We start from the raw sequence: 18,323 nt of genomic DNA, 5'->3' as shown, positions 1-18,323 counted from the left end.
CTGAACTTGTTTGATCTTCGGAATATGAATAATCTGCAGACTAAATAGAGCCAAGATTGAAGGGGGGGTAGGGTAGTAGGTGAGGCTGAGAGCCTTTCTCTGGTTAGAATTAAACAGAAGTAGATACACACTTGGGCCTATAACAGGCCCCATCCACACCCTGGACAGGAGAACATTCAAGTAGCCAGAGGGTCCAGCTTTGAAAATGATCCACTTTGTGTAAGCCGGTGCCTCACAGATACTGCAGAGATACAGACAAGTGCAGGCTGCACTTTGTAGCTCTAGGCGCCCTCCTCTAAGTTCATAGCTGGGTGAGGGATCTCTGTTTGCTGGCAGTCACAGACATGTGCTCTGCCCTTCTGGACTCTGGGAATTTGATAGCAAGCGGGTTACCTCTAGGAAGAGTGTAGGGTCGGGAGTATAGGATCAAGGTAGTTTTCCCTCTCGCTGTGACAACATGGAGCCCGTCACTCACCATCTCTATACCCTGATTTCTCCGCTGTAAAAGGAAGCTTTCCTAGCTCCCATACTCTCTCCAAAGCTAGAGAGAATGATGTGTAAGTTCAAATTATCATCCTTGGACCACAGTAGGTGCTTAGTATGTCATCCTTTCTTCCTTCAGCAGTATGGATGGTTCAGCCATGCCTGTCCCAGCCGTGTGTCTTTCCAGAAAGCTGCGGTCCCCCTCAGTCTGGCTCCTGGGACCTCTGGTCACCCACGGCCCTGCCCTTGCTCTTGGCTCCGTTAAGTGGAGTGCTCGCCACCACCTGCTTCCAGTGGCTTCTGCTGGGTCCCAGAGCATCTCTCAGAGTCTGAAACCTTTAAGGACTGCTATGCTCTCAAGGCAGAGGAGTGACAAGCAGTTCTCAGGCTTCCTTCGCCAATTCAGAGTCACCTTCAGCCCCCTAAAGCTGCTGAGGCCCACCTTCTTCTGTCTCCTGGGAACCCCACTGGGAAACACAGGAACTCCTGGGAGACTGCTCTGTGTTGTTTTTCAAGCATCAAACTCAAGCATCAGAAAGGGGGTAGGGGGGTTCCTTGGAGTTGGGGGTCAGGCCTGGAGGGGTGGGATGTCTGTTTGCCTCTGCAAAGGGAGCTTTGGAAGTTAGGTTGGAAAAATCTCTTCAGCCTTTATTTACCAGGGTGGGCAGCCACAGGAGGAGGGGCGCCACCACGGTGGGAGAGGAAGACAATAGAATGCTGTGTTGCCTTGCTATAAAAGCACGCTCTCAGCAAATAATGCGGCAAGCTCAGTCAGAGCACTGCTCAATTAGCCCCAGTGCTTAAAGGAGGGTCTCCCCGCAGCTGTCGGTGGCGGGCTGGAGCGAATGCAGGCGCGCTCTGGGGCACCAGGCAGGCAGACCTGCAGGAATCATGAAAGCGAGGTGACAGGAGGGAAGCAAAAGCCTCCAGCCCAATCCTAGTCCCTGCCTCTGGACTCAAGAGCCCCAGAGTGGGCTGGTAGTGTTGTTCTGGGGCAAGTTGGTGAGGGGAGACCACGGAGGAGGTGACCAGAAAAGTGAATGCAAGCGTTCCATGCAGAGAGTGACCGACATATGGAACGTGTTATCCAGAAGGGTTACAGGCAGGAGGAGCTCCTAGGGGTTTCCAGGGGGTGGGGTGGAGGAGGGGAAGCCTTCAGAAACTCAAGGAGCTTTCTAAACAAAAGGAATTTGAGAAGGGTTGGAGAAATAATGAGAAATGCAAACTTGACCCAGAGTTTCTCTCTCTATCTCCCCTGCCTGTCCTCACACGTTTGCAGCCCACAGGGTCCCAGGAAGGCCACTGGCACTCCTGCCTTGCTCCAAGGGAGCAGTTCTGGCTCCTGGAGGGGAGAGAGACCCCAAGAGGCAGCTTGCTTCTCTGCTCAAGAGGACCAGAGAGGACCTGGAGCCTGCAGCTGGCTTTGGATCCCCATGGGCAGGCAGATGGCTGGAGCCCGGATAGTCTTAGGGTGCTTTTCTTACTCTACAGACCTCACTTTATAGGCGAGCAGACCAGGCCTGCCTGGAGGTGAGACAGAGGGCCGAGAACTCACAATGGCCTGATGGGAAGCTGGGAGTAGACCCTTTTCCTGATCCCTCCACCCCTTGGGTTTCCTCCCCTCCTCAACACTCCTCCCAACACACCACACACACACTCGCACACTCGAACTCAGACAGACACCATGGACAGACACAAACATATGGACACAGGAATGCACACACACACACACATCACACACATTACACATATACATGCCACATGCAGACACACCACACACTCAAAATCAGACATATGCCACACACAGACACAAACATATGGACACAGGAATGCATATACACACACTCACACACTCATATGTAGACATACACAACACACAGATACAAACATACAGACACAGGCATGCATACACACACAGAGATACACATACCACACACACACATACACACACACACAGATTTACATCCCACACAAAGACTCACAGTCACACATACCAAATGCATACTCACATAAACACACTCATGCAAATGCCTAGCCACACAGAAACACACACAAACCTACACATCACGTACACTCACTTGCAGACACCATCCACACATGCAAACACATGCCATACTCACAGAGACGCACACACACGCCACTGCCTGGCCTGTTTCCCAGCAGCACGGCCCTGGTCCATGGCCTGTCTCGTGGGCCTCCACAGGAAGCTATTTTGAAGCCTAGAGCTCAGCTGTGTGCTCTCGCGCCTTCCTGCCCTGTGGCTCCCCGCCATGGCCACAGTACCAGCTCGCGCCTTCCTAGACGGGGAGGAAGGACGTGCATCTTAGTGTAGGGATGTGACCAGCTTGGGGGCGGGCAAGATGGCAGTTTCTAGCATGGGTCTAAGTGCAAACACCCTCTGGAGCCACAGGAGCGGCAGCAGGAGGGGCCGTTTTCTCTGCCCTCCTGCTTTTCCCAGGCCGACACACTGCCACCCGGGGCTCCGTCTCCACTGAAATGCGCTACTCATAAAACCTGTACTTTCCCCCTCTATCGCCCTCTCCCCTCTCTCTTTTCCTTTCTCTCACTCTCTCCATCACTGTTTTTGTCTTTTGTCTTTTTTATGTGAATTTATCTATCTCTCTCTGTCTCTGCCTCTCTCTCTCTTTCACACTCACTGTCTCACACACATGGACGCCTTGGGGATTGGAGGGGCCTCCACACCTCTGCTTGGCCATTTGCAGCTATGCTGTTGGAGTTGCAACTGGGCCTCAGCAGAAGTGACCTTCAGGCCATAGGCAACATGGACGGACTTCCCTGTTCTCAGCTCCAGCCTCAGGTTGCTCCCCTTTAGGGCCATTTCAGAGCTCTTATCCAGGAGATTACTTGGGCCTTTCTGAGCACATCGACATGTTCTCGTTGACACTAAAAGGTAACACCTCTAACCCCACGGTTTCTCCAGCCATGGGTGTTTGCTTACCTTTTAGTGTAACATACTGTCTCAACATGTAGCATAAGGTGACAGCCACAGCTCTTGGTCTTGTGGGTCAGGAATCTGGATAGAACCAAGTTGAGTGATTCTTCTGTGCCATGTGACTTAACAGAGATCCTTCAGTGGCATTCAGCTGGCAGATGGACAGGTCAGGGTCTCCCAAGTCAGCTTCCCTCACGGGACTGTTGCCTTGGCAACAGGGGTGCTGGGAGGCTGGGTCTGTCCAGGGGCGCCTCCCTAGCATAGTGGCCTCTGGATCATTCGCTGCTCACCGCAGCTCAGGACTCCCAAGGATAAGATGGTGGCTGCGTGAGCCTTCATGACCCATCCTTGGCAGTCATGTGGGGTTGCTTCTGCTGCAGTGCATCCATCGGAACAGTCACCAGCCACCCAGAGAGGAAAGAAGGGTGCATAGACACATCTGCACAGGAGGAGGGTCGAAGCTCAACAGCCGTGTCTTAAACTAGAGACGCATATGTGCGTGATACCTGGCCCCAGTGTACTTCCTGACCAGACCTTGTGAAGAAGTCAGTCACCTTGCCATCTGATCTCCCAGGACAGCCTCTGTTAGTGCTCAGCGCTCCCCTCTCGCGCTTTCATGTCTCCTGAGGCCAGTGTGTGCTGTGGTTGCCCTGATCCTCCCTCCTCCAGCATTCACCTGAGAGACTGCACAACCGCTCTCTCTCCGGTCCTAAGGGCCGTCAGCTGACGTGGAGGGAAGGTCTGTGGAAGGGGTAACATGTTCAATTTCGAGGAGAATGTTGGTCTTGAGGACGCTGAGGATCAGGGAGACCAAAGGAATGAAAGGCCATCAGACCAGAGGTGACACCATCCAGAATGACGGCAGGTGGACAGATGGGAGGGAGCACCCACAGATTCCCAGTACTTATGAAGAATGTGGCTATCGGTAGACGATGCTGCCCAAAAACTTGTGGAAGGAAGAAGAGGAGGAGGATTCTGCTTCCATGGCATTCTTCTGGGTATGCAGCATGCTTCACTGGGCAGGCTCACCTGGGCCCCTGTGCTCCCTCGAGGAAGCCCTGCAGGCAGGTGTGGCGGTTAACCTCCAAGACCTGGTGACTTGAAAAGCACTCTGGCTGCGTGTGATGTTCCCAAAGTCATGAGAGGAGAGTGGAGTGTAAGGGACTGTCATGTGGTCATTCCCCTAGAGGGTTCTTCTCATTTTCTTCTCTTTCTCTTTCTCTCTCTGGCATGTACTAGCCTTTAAATTCTGTTGCTAGTTTAAGACACAGCTGCTGAACTTTGACCCTTCTCTTGTGTAGAGACGATGCCTATGGCCCCTCCTTTCCTCTCTGGTGGCTGGTGATGGTTTTGATGGATGCACTATGGCAGAAGCAACCCCATGTGACTGCCAAGGCTGGGTCATAATGGCCCATACAGCCTCAGCCTCGTTTCCTGGGTGGTTCCACACGCCCAGCATGATTCTGGTCCTCTGGAGAGCTCAGTTCCAGTTCCAGTTCTTCCACTAATGTGTCCTTTTGGGCATGTTCCCTCCTCTCCATAGCCTTCCTGTGATATGAGTATCCTAGCAGATTAGAATGCTGGTTCCTGGCTCTGTAGCTGCACTACAAAGGGACACAGGGAAACACAGAGGCCCGGAAAATTAGACTGGTCCTAATAATAAGGGTTCTTTGGTCTGGTGAAGAGAAGACCCAGGATGGCACAGGGTAATAGAACCTTGAAATGCTTTACTTTAGGAATTGTGATCCGATCACCTGTGGACTGCTAGATTAGGCTTTAGAGAGTCATGAATAACCTTGAAATTTTTGCAAATATTTTCCTTTATCTGTACATGTGTGTATGTTAATAGGAAGATGTTTTAGTTCTGAACACATTCTATAAATGATCAATGATTCAAAAGCAATTAAGTCCACTAGCATTATGTTATGATTCTTAACCAGGCCTCCTCAGATGGGATTTGGAAAAGTATGGTCCTTTCTATCAGTCATTAAATGACTAAAGTAGTAGGTGGGCCTGACTGGCGTGTGTGGGGGACAACACTGAGCAGTGGAGAACCATCCTGTCCAGTATACCAGTAGCACCGTGGTGGAGAATTACACCAGGAATTGAGACTCTGAGCTGAGCAATGATTGTCCCATGGCCACGAATCTATTGATAGTTAGTGCTGAGTTGGCTGTTACTAATGAATCAACTCAAGAGATGGACCAAGAGTCACGTTATGTTGTTTTTCCTCATAAACCGCAAATATGGTGCAGACTATGTAAACCAAAGAATCAGAAGTCTGTCTCACCTGCAAAAGTCCAGCTAAGTTTTAGAAAGAATTGCTAGGCTCTTGGCCTTCTTTACCTCTGAATAAGGAAAGAGGAAAGGGGTGTTTCACATTTGAGAAACTAAAGCATAAACAAATGAGCCCACCAGCCCTCTGTTGAATGGATATATATTTTAGCCACGCGTAAACAGGGGATGCCAGCCTTCAACTGGAAATGCACATATCAGATATCATGTGTCAGAAGGCCTATCCTGAATGTCTCTCTCTAAGAAGAGAAGCAGTATTAATATATCGCCATAGATGGGATCAGCAGTTAGCGTAATGGCTGTATCTCTGGGCTCCCATGTAGTCGACCGTAGTTCAAGTCCCGGACCCGGTGGCTTAAACTCACACTAGGCACATGTGCATGTGTGCCCAAGATCCTGAGAGGAGAATGGAGGAGAAGGGATTGTGGCGTGGCCATCCCCCCTGGGGGGCGATTTCTCGCTTTCTGTCTCTCTGTCTCCCTCTGTCTTTCTGGCGAGCGCATGCGCCCTATAGCAAAAACCTCTTAAGAAATATATACCATCATGGTGCTCACCAACCTGCTCACTGCAAGGAAATGACAGGTGCCCTGGACTCTGGAATGGACTGGGAGGTGTTACTCAGTGTTGGCTAAAAGTTAGGCCTGTGGGGTCACACAAACAGGTTTGCTTTCTGCCTCTGTCTCTTGAGTAATGAGTGATGGTCAGCAAATGTCCTAATTCTCCAAGCCTCAATTTCTTCAGCTGGGAAGTGGGGATAATAATCGTATCTCCAAAAACTGATTGAGATAATCCGTGTCAAGTGTTCAACAGAGTGAAGCATATGGTGAGGCTCAGTAAATGTTAGCTGTTATTACAAGCGATTATTATGACTTGTGTCTGTGATTAAAGACAGCTTTGGGTTCAGAGTGTTTGTGCCAAAATTGCTTTCAGAGGACAAGCTCTGGATTGGTTTTTAGTCTTGCCCAGCTGCCCAGAGTCATGAGAATGTTTGCAATTGGAGTCATCACATTGATTAAGTGCCTACCACCCACTCCAGTTTTGATGGAAGATTAGTTTTCTTCCTGTGTGTATATCCCAGCATCTCAGTGAATGGTGAGAAGAGACTTAGAAAATCTCCAGATAGAAGTCTTTTTCTACTTCAATTTTCTAGACTCTGAAAGTATTCAGGAGTACAGTGTTCATTGTTATGAGTAGAGGAGCAAGACACCCAGCCCCAACAGAGGGAAACACAGCCTCAACCATCAGTCTTCAGGCATCGTGGTTTCCTGGAGAGGAGAGCCAGACCAAACCACCACAAATCATTTGTGAATCCCTTGTCTTCATGAGGAGAGATTGGCCATTTGGCAAGAGGGAGGCATGAGGGGCTATATTTACACAGGCTGGATCGCCAAGCCCAGAAGAGAAAGCCTGCCACCTGACCACACTATCTACAGCCAAGTCCTCTGGGGGCCAGACCAGCATGGTTTGAGTTGATCTCAGTCTTGTTGCTGCCACTATGGCGGATGCACAGAAAAAGGTTTGGGTGTTGCCAAGCCAGCTGTGGTCTCGGTTTGGAAGAGGCAACCAGAGCGTCTTTTGAGTGGAAGCACTATTTTGGAATTTCCCTTAGCTTCCAACTCTTAAGATCAAACCAACTTCTTGATTCTACTCTTATGATACTCATTCCTGTCTGGGTAGACAAGATAGAGACTTTATCATCACCATCATTATTTACCATAATTATTTTTTAAAAAATAGTTGGCCTGGCTGTGGTGACACAGTGTGATGCTGGACTATGTGAGAGGTCTGGGTTCAGATCTGAGACCAACCTGAATACTTCAGGCATGGCAGCAAGCCTAAGATCCTGACTTGCTGGCATGCTAGAGTGACATGATTGCAATGTGGCAAGACCTTTTCAGGAGTCTCTCTCTCTTTCTCTCTCTCATAAAGAAAAAGTGATTTAGTGAGGCCAAAAGGTGGTGTGGTGGTTAAGATGCTGGATTCCACATAGCTGACTGTGTGGTTTGAGTCCCAGACCTGATGATTTGAAAAACACATTGGGTCTATGTGACATGCCCAAAATCATGAAAGGAAAATGGAGGAGAAGGGGCTGTTGTCTGTTCATCCCCCCAGGGGATGATTTCTCCCTCCCCCCCTCTATCTCTATCTCTCTCTCACTCACTTTCTCATGCATGAACACCCAAAATCCTGAAAGGACAATGGATGTGAAGGGGCTGCAGCATGGCCATTTCTCCTGGGGGATGATTTTTCACTTTCTCTATCTGTCTCTATCCAACAATCATATATGTCCTATATCAAAAAACTACTACCCCCTCCCCCCAATAAACTTAGCACACCAGTCCTCAATCCTTTTGGCACCTGGAACCAATTTCATGGAAGACAGTTTCCCATGGATGGAGGCAAAGGGGGTGGTAGGGTGGCAGGGAGGCATGGAATGGTTTATAAGAGCAGTCAGCCTAGATCCCTTGCCCACAATAGGGTTCATGCTCTGATGAGAATCTAATACTTGTTGCTGATGGGACAGGCAGCAGAGCTCAAGCAGTGATGCAAGCAATGGGGAGTGACTGTAAATACAGATGAAACTTTGCTCACTCACCTGCCACTCACCTCTTGCTGTGTGACCTGGTTCTTAACAGGCTACGGACCAATTCCATAGACTGGGGACCCCAACTTGACAGCCTCTGCCTTGGATAGTATTCATTAGAGTTGTATAGTATTTTGTTTTTAATAATTCATTATTTGGGGTCAGCAGATAGCATGGTAGTTGAAGTTCTGGATTCCCACTTGGCTAACCATGGTTCAAGTTCCAGACCCGGTGACTTGTAACTCACTCCAGGTGCATGTGTGTGCATGCCCAAAATCCCAATAGGAGAGTGGAGGAGAAGGGATTGAGACATAACCATCTCACCTACTAGGTGATTTCTCACTTTCTGTCTCTCTGCCTCTCTGATAAGCTCATGTGTTCTAAAGCAAAATAATCTCTCTTTAAAAAAAACAAATAGAATGATTTACTTAATTTAATTTATTATCATTATTATTATTTAATTTGCTATCTGTCATGTGCACTCACCAGAGAGAGACGGGGACGGGGGTAGTGAAAAAGCAAACGTCCTAATCCAGGATTTAAATCGTGGTCAGCCATGTGGGAGTCCAGTGGCTTAACCACCATGCCACCTGCTGGCGTCAGAGTTGTGTAGTATTTTGCAGTTGATATATATGCCTGACACAGAAGGCCTAGGGAAATGTGAGGGGATACATTTAAACCAAAAATAATTTTCTCAGTAGTTCCCTTTCTTTCTTTCTTTTGTTCTCTCTCTCTCTTTCTTTCTTTTTTTAAATTTGTCCGAGGGTATGTGAGCTTGCCAGAGAGCAAGACATAGAAAGGAAGAGGGAGAAACACTCCATTGGAGAATGGTCATATCGTAATCCCTTCTCCTCCATTTCTCCATTCTGTCAGGATATGGGGAATACACACACATGCACCCAGCATGTTTCTCAAGCTGCCTGGTCTGAGACTTGAACTATGGTCAGTCATGTGGGATCCAGCTCTCTTAACTACCAGGCCATGGGGCCAGCTGAGGGCAGTTATTTCTGAGACTAGAGTTACTCTATTATTTAAAATGTATTTATCTTTTCTATGTGTGAGAGAATGAGGGATAGAGACAAGCACTCCAATAGGGCCTTCATGCTGTGACCCACTTCCAGCTTCCAGCAGCCCAGATCACAGCATGCACACTTTTCTAGGGTGTACAGAGAGACCCTGAGATACGAACCGGGACCCTCCCATGTAGTTCGAACATCGCAGAGTATTGCACTACCACAGTGCCCCCACAGCTGAGCTCAAGAGTTATCCTTTCATGCCAGCTGTAGCCCCTATTGCCTGTGTAACCAAAGCAAATGCCCTTTGTGTGTTTCCACACTTAGAACATGGAGCTAACCCAGACATTGTGGGTTAGCAATCAAAATGTCTCAGAACATTGAATGATATAGTAATTTGAAAATAGCCCCACTCTAACCCATTCTCATATTGGGGATCAGCCCATGTAATCATGCCTGTATGCAGAGTGGTGGATGAACGTGAGTGCGCAAAAGAAATGAAACTAAGTTTACTGGATAATGCCATTATGGCCAGTAGCTGGATTGACTCGGATTTTCTCCGCTGAGCCTTCCTCGTCTAGCCTCTGGCCATGAAATAGGAGTGTGTGGTATGCAGTGGATAAAGTAGCTCTGAGTTTCCTGGGCTGGCGTCGGCATACCAAGCTCCTTTCAGATCTCTTTGCCAAGTCGGGCCTAAGCCAGAGGGTTCCTTGCCCTAAGCAGCAACTATGCTACCTTCCTTGCTAGAGCTGCTGGTGCAGTTTTGACATGTGCCTTACCTTCCATCTTCGCTGCCTTGGGGCCAGAGGAGGGTATGCTTTGAACGATGAAAATGTTTTCTTCCAGTGCTGTGCAAAGCAAACTCACAGCTTTCCTCCTCCATCTCACTGTATTTCACTTTCTTCTGCAATTTAGGATCCTTGTCTGTTCGGGGGTCCCTCTTCCATATTCTCTGGCCTCCAGAAAGGGTCGGTTTCAGGTCCTTCTGTCTGAAGGAGGTGAGCCAGCCTTCTGAGGCCCTTAATTTAATTTCATTTCATCCTAGAACATTCTGTGTTGACCAAGCCTTCATCTACTGAAAACTGAGGACTATGTCTGATTTCAGCTCTCATGGCAAGGGTTGGCCATGTCAGATCATTTCAGAACCCCACTTTTTTTCTTTCTTCTTTACTGTTTATTTTGTAATTTTGCTATAGGTCATGTGCGCTCACCAGAGAGACACAGAGAGAGGGGAAGGGAGAGAGACAGAGAGAGGGAAGGGAGAGAGCCAGAAAGAGGGAAAGACAGAGAGAGAGGAAAAGCGAGAAAGCACTCTCGGGGGATGGCAACACTGCAATATCTTCTTCTCCATCCTCTCCTCGGGATTTAGGGCACACACACACACACACACACACACACACACGCTCAGCGTGCTTTCCAAGATGCTCCGGCTGGGACTTGAGCTACTCAGTAGGCCGTTTAGGATCCAGCTGCCTGAACCACCACATCACTAGGTGGTGCTGAACCCCAAGTTTTATGTGTTACACTTTAACAAGAGGAACCTCTGTAGAATTCAGCTTTAAAAACAGGGTAGGGGGGCTGGCAGGGGGCATAGTGGTTGTGGTGCTTGATTCCCACATGGCCGACCACAATTTGAGTCCCTGGACCTGACAGCTTGAAATTCACACCAGGCACATGTGCATGCATGCTCAAAATCCTGAGAGAAGAATGGACAAGTGGTTGCAGCACGGCCATCCCCCACTGGGGGAGGGGGGTGATTTTTCACTTTTTCTCTGTCTCTCTCTGGGTCTCCAGTGAGCACATGCATCCTATAGCAAAAAATCTCTCTTAAACAAACAAACAAACAAAAATAGGGTAATAATCCAGTTCTCTGGCCTAGCCCCCACCTTTGTGGACACTAGACAGATTCAGACCCGCCCAGTGCGAAGATTCTCAGCAAGTGCTCAGCAAATGCAGACAGAGCTTGGCTCCTCCCTCTATGTCTAGCTCACCTTCGCTTCTGGTTCCTTGTGCACTCAGAGCGTGGCGGTCAGCATCTTTTCAGAGCCCCTTGGGTCCACTCTCTGATCTTGGCTCTGTCCCTTGCCATCTAAAGCTCAGGTTCTGTTCTTCAGTGTTTCTTGAGACAGTGCGTGTCGCCATTGTCACCACTCCGTGGCTGAACTGAGAGTGACGTGGGGACCACAGAGCGAGATGGGAAAGAGGGTGCTGTGGAGACCCACAGGGCTTTTTTTACTGCATTCCTCCTTCTTTTGCTCCCTGCAGCCATCCCAAGTTGCTCCCTATCTTCAACGTTTCGCGGGCATTTCCTTCTCCGGTTGGCTTTGGATTTTCCTTGCTCCCAGTGAGTTAACCTACTCATTTCCACTTTGTATCTGATTGCACTATTTGCAGGTTGCCAGCCCCCAGGGTGCTGGAGCCTCATTGGTTTTTCCTCACTGGTATTCTGAGCACTTCTGTGCTTTGACAGTCACCTGTGCATTTTAATTAATCCACTATCCTCCCCTCTCCTGCTTCTGGATCATTAATAAAGAGATTAACCTAAACTGTACCAATCCCTGGCAGAGGCTCTCCAGAGACTCCCCAGATCTCTCTCTCTCCCAGTTCCCAGTCTTGCCATGGTGTCAAAACTCTTCATGTGGCCCCTCTGGCTAATGGTGAGGCCTCAGGACCTGTGTTCAACACAAAGCCAGTATGAATTAATTCCACAATTAAGATCAGGGGAACGAGCCTAGCAGGTTTTCTTTTTAATTATTAATTTAATTTTTATTTATTCATTCATTTATTTTAATTTGACCAGAGACAGACACAGAAAAAGAGAGGGAAAGTGAGAAAGCAAGCCACCAGGTCCAGGACTCGAACCGTGGTCAGCCATGTAGGAGTGTCCAGTGCCTTATTTACCATGCTACCTGCTGACCTCACTGGTTGTTTTATATAGCCTCAGTTTAATATTTCTACCACATTCCTTTCCCTTTTGTTGTTCTCTTTACCTGTCCTTTCCCACCTCTCTCCCTGCTCACTCCCAGAACAAGGTTTTGGGATATCAGGCAGGATGTGGTCTCCTGGGTCCATAGCATTAGTCAAAGACCATGGCATAGCTGTAGAAATGCCCCAAGGAATTAGGCCCTTCTGGGCACAGCTGTCCTTCAGGATGCAGTGTCCTCTCTAACCATAGCCAGACACTGCATTTGCTTCCAGAGGACCTGGCTGTACATGAAATGATGAGAGATCTTGAATTTGCATATTAAAAATTTGGCAAATGAGAAACTGCTTTCACATTTGATCTTGTGACTCCTCTCTGGAAAGCTAAACTGAGCCTTTCTACCTTCTTTGTAAATCACCAGATCCCAGTGCCGGTCACCAACCCAGGACAGGAGGTGGTATGCTCCGTGCTCTGCCCACTACAAAACACGGGTCACCTCCACAGGGACAGTGACCTGCAGATGGATTGCTTTCACAGGGCCCAGGAGGGACAGGGTAAACTGGATCTGTTCACTTCCATGAGACGCACTTTTGTTACGGGTACAGGAAGAGGGAGATGAAGGACAGTGTGTCAAATCCCAGGAACTCCTTAGAGCTGAGGCTTCCTGGGAGGTTCTCAGCCCACTGGATGGCAGCCTTCCTGCTCCAGGCTCAGACCTGCACTTCCCCTGGAGGGAACTCTCCAGTGTTTTAGAGCAGGGGCAGAGAGGCAGCTTGGTGTAATCATTGAAAGCCTGAGCTCTAGGGCCCAGCTGTGCTCAAATCTTGACTGTCTTCTGTGTTAGTTGGTTAGTTAAACTCTGGTACCGCAGTTTTCCCATCTGAAAGGGAGAATGGAATAGTATCTACCTCCGTGGAGTTGTTGTCCAGATTAGAGACTTAGTATGTGGGCCAAGCCTATAGTGTGATGGTTACGTGCTATGCGGTGGAAGCCTAATCCACATGACTGGCCGTAGTTCAAATCCCAGCCCCAGTGGCTTGAGAAACTCACCAGGCATGTGCGCATGCATCCCCAAATGGGATGGAGAAATGGAGGAGAAAAGATTGTGGCATGACTATACGCCATTGAGAGATACATCTCTGTCTCTCTCTCTCTCTCTCTCTCCCCTCTCTCTCAAGTATGCATGCCCTCTGGCAATTAAAAAACAAAAAAGACTGTGCCAGCCAATGGCATAGTGGTTAAAGTGGCTGTACCCACATGGCTCACTTTGGAGTCCCAGACCCAATACTCTAGGTGTGTTGCATGCGTGTCCAAAATCCTGAGCAGAAAATGAAGAAGGAGTTGTGGCATGGCCACCTTTCTCTTCTCTCTCTCTCTCTCTCTCTCTCTCTCTCTCTCTCTCTCTCTCCCTCCTGAGTGTATACACCCTATAGCAAAAACTAAAAAATAAAATTAAATGATAAAAAACCAGACTTACTGCGTGTGAATACCTGGCACATGGTGATCTCATTCTTGACGACCTCAGTCTGACCATGACAAACATGTGCAGCCCAAGATCCTGTAGCGCGTTGTCAGTGGGAGGCACTCCTGCCTGGGCAGGGCAGCCAGATCTGACAGGTGACCTGAGAAGCGACCTGGGGTCTGGACAGTGGCACCCATCTGTTTGCCTGTGAAAGAACGAACAGGTTGCTGTGGGCTCAGATCCGGGACTGCACTCCACTCCAGTTTCCTTTTCCATTTCAGCTGCTGCTTGAATGCCCCCCAACCCTCTGTGTGTATTATAAACCGAGCCAAAAAGAAGGAATCAGAAATTGCTCTCTTTTGAGTATTTTGAGGGATGGTGAAACCTTGTAGGAATGTTGCTCCAGGGACTGAGAAAACACCATATGTGGGAAGGCATTTCTGAGTGAGGAAAATAGCATGTGCATGCCGGTCAGGATCTTGGAAAACTCGGAGCTGGGGAGACGGGCACTGGGGAGAGGGTAGGAAGGGGCTTTACTGAGGTCTTTAACAGGTCTTTTTCTAATTATAGCCCAGAAGAGCCTGGGGAGCATGGTCTGCTTCAGAGCCAGGGGCTGTATTTTCTTTGGGAAAAGAAGGCAGAGTTGATTGGCTTCCAAAACCAGGCTTGGCAGAAGCCCATTACAGGACCTCATGCAGTAAGCGGTGTCTTGGGTGGGTGTCGACGCAGGAGGCTCTCGTTCAGCTACTACACACTGAGGCTCTGCCGCATACCCAGCCCTGTGCTGGGTGAGAAAGACACGGTCCCTGTCATCAGAGAGGAGAGAGGCCGACGAAAGCAACGCACCGTGATAATTGCTTAGACAGAGGTCTCTGCAAGTGGCAGTGACTGCCAGAGAAGGGACATAGAAGTGCCCCTAATAGAAATGTCACTTTGCCTGAGTGAAGCTAGCACTGCCTTTCTGTTCCCCTTCCCCACTTTGGGGGATTTGTCCTCTTGGGAAACCCCACTCCCAAATGCTGGGGTTGGAAATGAAGGTGCTAGTGACTAGCAAAAGACCCGAGATCAGACTCAGTAACTTCTCATCCCCCAGCACACACAGAAGCACCACCTCGCACTCCCCCACACTTGCTTCCCTCAGATTTCTGTTCTCTGTGCCTTCCACTTTAGGACACTCAGTTCTTCACAACCCACAGCCTCGCTCCACACATGTGTAGGCTGTGCCCCTTGGGAAAAAGCCTGATGGAGATGGTTTCAGTGCAGATTGCCGTGAGCCAGATGTGGAAGGAGGTGCTTGGTCTGTCACATGTGGACACTGAGGCAGGCACGCGGTGTCTCCAGCTGCCACCGACAGCTGAGGCTCGTGTTCAGCTAACGCTCCTAGTGCACTCACGAGTGCTGGTGCTGGGTGCTTTCATAGAGATCTCATTTAGTCCTTGCGATACCTGGATTATGCATGGCCCCATGATTTTTGTAGAGCCTAAGAACCAAGCATCTCCTGTTACTCTGCCATTATTTAGCAGTCAGCCAGACAACTCACGTCGCCACCACTCGAAACCTCAGTTTTCTTATCCATGAGAACGAGGTTGTCCAGGGTCTTTTCCAACTTTAAACTTCTGTGTTCTTGAGCCTTCTATAAGCAGTCTTTTGGGGTTTGCTCTCTATGAAAAAAAAAAGCTAAGGGCAAATTATTCAAATAGAGTCCACTAGGTTGACTACTAAGTAGCAAGACTGCTGGGTTTTGTTTTAGTTTGCTTTGGGCATGTGCACTTGCCAGAAAAAGAGAGAGAGAGAGAGAGAGAGAGAAAGAGAAAGAGAAGGAAAGTGAAAAAATATCCCCCGGGGGGATGGCCATGCTGCAATCCCTTCTCATCCATTTCTCCTTTTGGGATGTTGGGCATGCACGCACATATGCCTGGCATGTTTCTTAGGCTGCCAGGTTTGGGACTCGAACCACGCAGTGGTTTAAGATGGCCATGCGGGACCCAGACATCTTAACCACCATACCACCAGCCGGCCTTACAAATAGTTTAAAAATACCAGCCCGCTGATGATTATCGCAATGTATCATGGCAAGTTTTTGGCTTTGATGATAAGAAACGGCCCAGATCCAGAAATGGGCGAGGCCTATGCTAAACCTCTTTCTGCCACGAGAGATGTGATACTGGCTGCAATAGCCACGTGGAGAACGGGCCGAGGGAGCAGAGGAAGTAGCAGTTGCTGCTGTAGAGGAGCTTAGGGGAGCTTCACAGAAAAGTCAGCCTGTAACCAGGCACTGAAGAATCGGTAACATTTCAACAGAGAGGAAATGAAGGTGCACAGGGTAGGGGGAGAGGAACGCATGTGCTCATGGGCCATGAAGCCCATTTCAGATGGCAGCGAGTGGTGAGTGTGGTGGGTGGTTGCACGAGCGTATGACCCTGTCACAGCATGATGAAAGATGGAGGGTAGGGCTGGGCTCCCCTACTTCCCTGTGTGTCTCTCCTCTTTTCTAAACTACAGTTTTCCTCGTCTTTAAGATGAAGGAGTTAGATTAGATGCTCTCTTTATGTGGCATTTCCACTTCAGATAATCATCGGTTCTGTATTTCTTATTTATCTCCACTTCTCAAGTGCCATGCAACATTCTCTCTGTCAACTCTCCCTTGTAACGATCTTACTGGTCTGGACATCGCCTCTTATTCTACCTGAGACCTCCCCCCATAACCATACTTGATTTATTTCCCTATGAGCAGATACCCTGTGTATTCTTAGCTTACAGTGGCTGGGCTTTGGGGAGATTTAATAAATTGTTGTTTGATAGGTTGTCAGTCCCAAATGATCTTATTGCAGCTGTATTCTGTTTTGGGGAGAGTGAGTGTAATTCTAGTTGCACGTTAGCCATGCTTTTTGTGTTGTTCAAGTTTCATTTTCTTGGGGCTACAAGGCTGAAGGAAATGTCACTTATATGCAGCATGGGAAGGAGATTAGGTCTCCGGTGGGAACCACTTTCCTAGGATAGTACAATTCCTAGAGCAATCTTTCAGGCTGGGCAGCAAAGCTAGACTCCTTCGCTTAGCTTTGACCTTGAAGGAGTCAGTCATCCAGAGAGAAGTTCCCATGGAAGGGAGATGGTGCTCTTATCACAGAGGCAGGCCAGGAGCCAGGACAGAGGAAGTCTGAGCAAAGGGCCTGAAACATGGCTGTCCTTTGGGGACAAGAAAGCAGGAAGTGCTCAGATGATATGGGAAAGGCTGTGCCTGCAAGTCCTGGGAGCACACGAGCACTGGAAAGCTACGACGGAGCACCAGGAAGCAAGACCGCTCGCCATTACTTGTGCTACCTTTGTTTATTTCCTCTCTGTTTTCCCCCTGGGTTTGGTAAAGCCTTTCTGAAAATACCAGAGGTGAACCAAGGGAAGGGCTTTTATTTTCCATGTTTAGATAGAACTTTAAAGAGGAAACAGTGTTCCCGGGGGGCCAGTGACGTGGCAGCAGTGCTAATTAAAGAATGACTGCCGCAAGGGGGTGGTATGATTGAGGGTGCAGGCTAGGACCCCTGCTCACTACCCTTCTCCACCTGGAAAAGTCTTCTAGCGCTTACCCTTGGAAAATATGGGCTTTACTCTGGTGAGGAGGAGACTAATGCTGAAGGTATCTCGAGATCCGTGCGGTAATCCCACAGGGACTCAGCGGAAGCCCTGTGTTGGGGTTCTATGGCAACAAATGAGAGCACGGACGGGTTAATACGCCATTTAAGCAAGGAGCTAGTCAAATTAAAATATAGTCACTAAAAGAAACGTTTTGTAAGAGAGACCTAAAAAAATCCAATCCACAGTGACTCCTACTATTCAGGGCAAATCCGGCCTGTTTATTCAAGCTATTATTGCCCCACTGTCATCTTCTGGAAGTGGTGCTTTTGCAAAGTTGCTGTTTTGTGAAGAGGGTCTCTGGGGACTGGTCCGATCAGCTGGGCATCCTGGCCATGGGTGTCCATCAGAAAGCTTGAGAGAACACCCTGAAACTCAGGACCTCTCACAGGGTGGGTGAAATGGGCCCTCCATGGTCATTTCCAAGGATAGGAGAACAGATTAGCAGGTGCTGCCTGGCCAGGGAGGATCCCATCTCTGCTACCGGAATAAGGGGCCACTGACCCTATCTCCAGCCTCAGTGTGTTCCTTTGAAAGAGCCCAGGACTGCAGTAGGGGAGTTAGGGAACTGTTTCCGGAGACAGATTCAAGGCTGCTGCTGCCACTGATCAAGGGATGCCATGAGACATCCATCACACTCGGGCTTGAAATCCTTCTAGTTTGCCAAGGTAGAGCAGACTTTGTGTCTTTCCAGGCACAAGGGATATTTCAAGCAGTGTTTGGACATCACCCCCGCATACTAGAAGGCTGTGGAACAGCAGACGTGGAATGCAGATGCGGCCGGTGCTGTTTTTCTAGGAAGACTGCATGGTCAGGGGGCCCGGAGTGCATTCCCCAGCATTTCCCAAGGCTCAGGGGAAGACTTGGCCTCTTCAGAATGTCCACAGAAGAGTTGGGTTGCTTTCCTAGGCTGGCGGTGCCCTCTCCTGCCCTCACTGGGCTCCCCAGCCTCAGGCAGCTGCTGCCGGGGTGGCTTTGACCGC

The 18,323-nt window shown here is 49.0% G+C and overlaps 1 protein-coding gene across 2 annotated transcripts in view; it reads left to right on the top strand.

Moving 5' to 3' along the window:
• NTF3 (neurotrophin 3) overlaps positions 1–18,323 on the top strand; it is a 78,619-nt gene that overhangs the window by 59,025 nt on the left and 1,271 nt on the right. The gene's annotated exons all lie outside the window — the stretch shown is intronic.

The sequence above is a fragment of the Tupaia chinensis genome, unplaced genomic scaffold (genome assembly GCF_000334495.1).
Source record: "Tupaia chinensis unplaced genomic scaffold, TupChi_1.0 Scaffold149011_1, whole genome shotgun sequence".
In the NCBI taxonomy this organism is placed as follows: domain Eukaryota; kingdom Metazoa; phylum Chordata; class Mammalia; order Scandentia; family Tupaiidae; genus Tupaia; species Tupaia belangeri.
The sequence above is the reverse complement of the archived record's forward strand: the minus strand, read 5'-3'. Positions and strand labels throughout refer to the sequence as shown.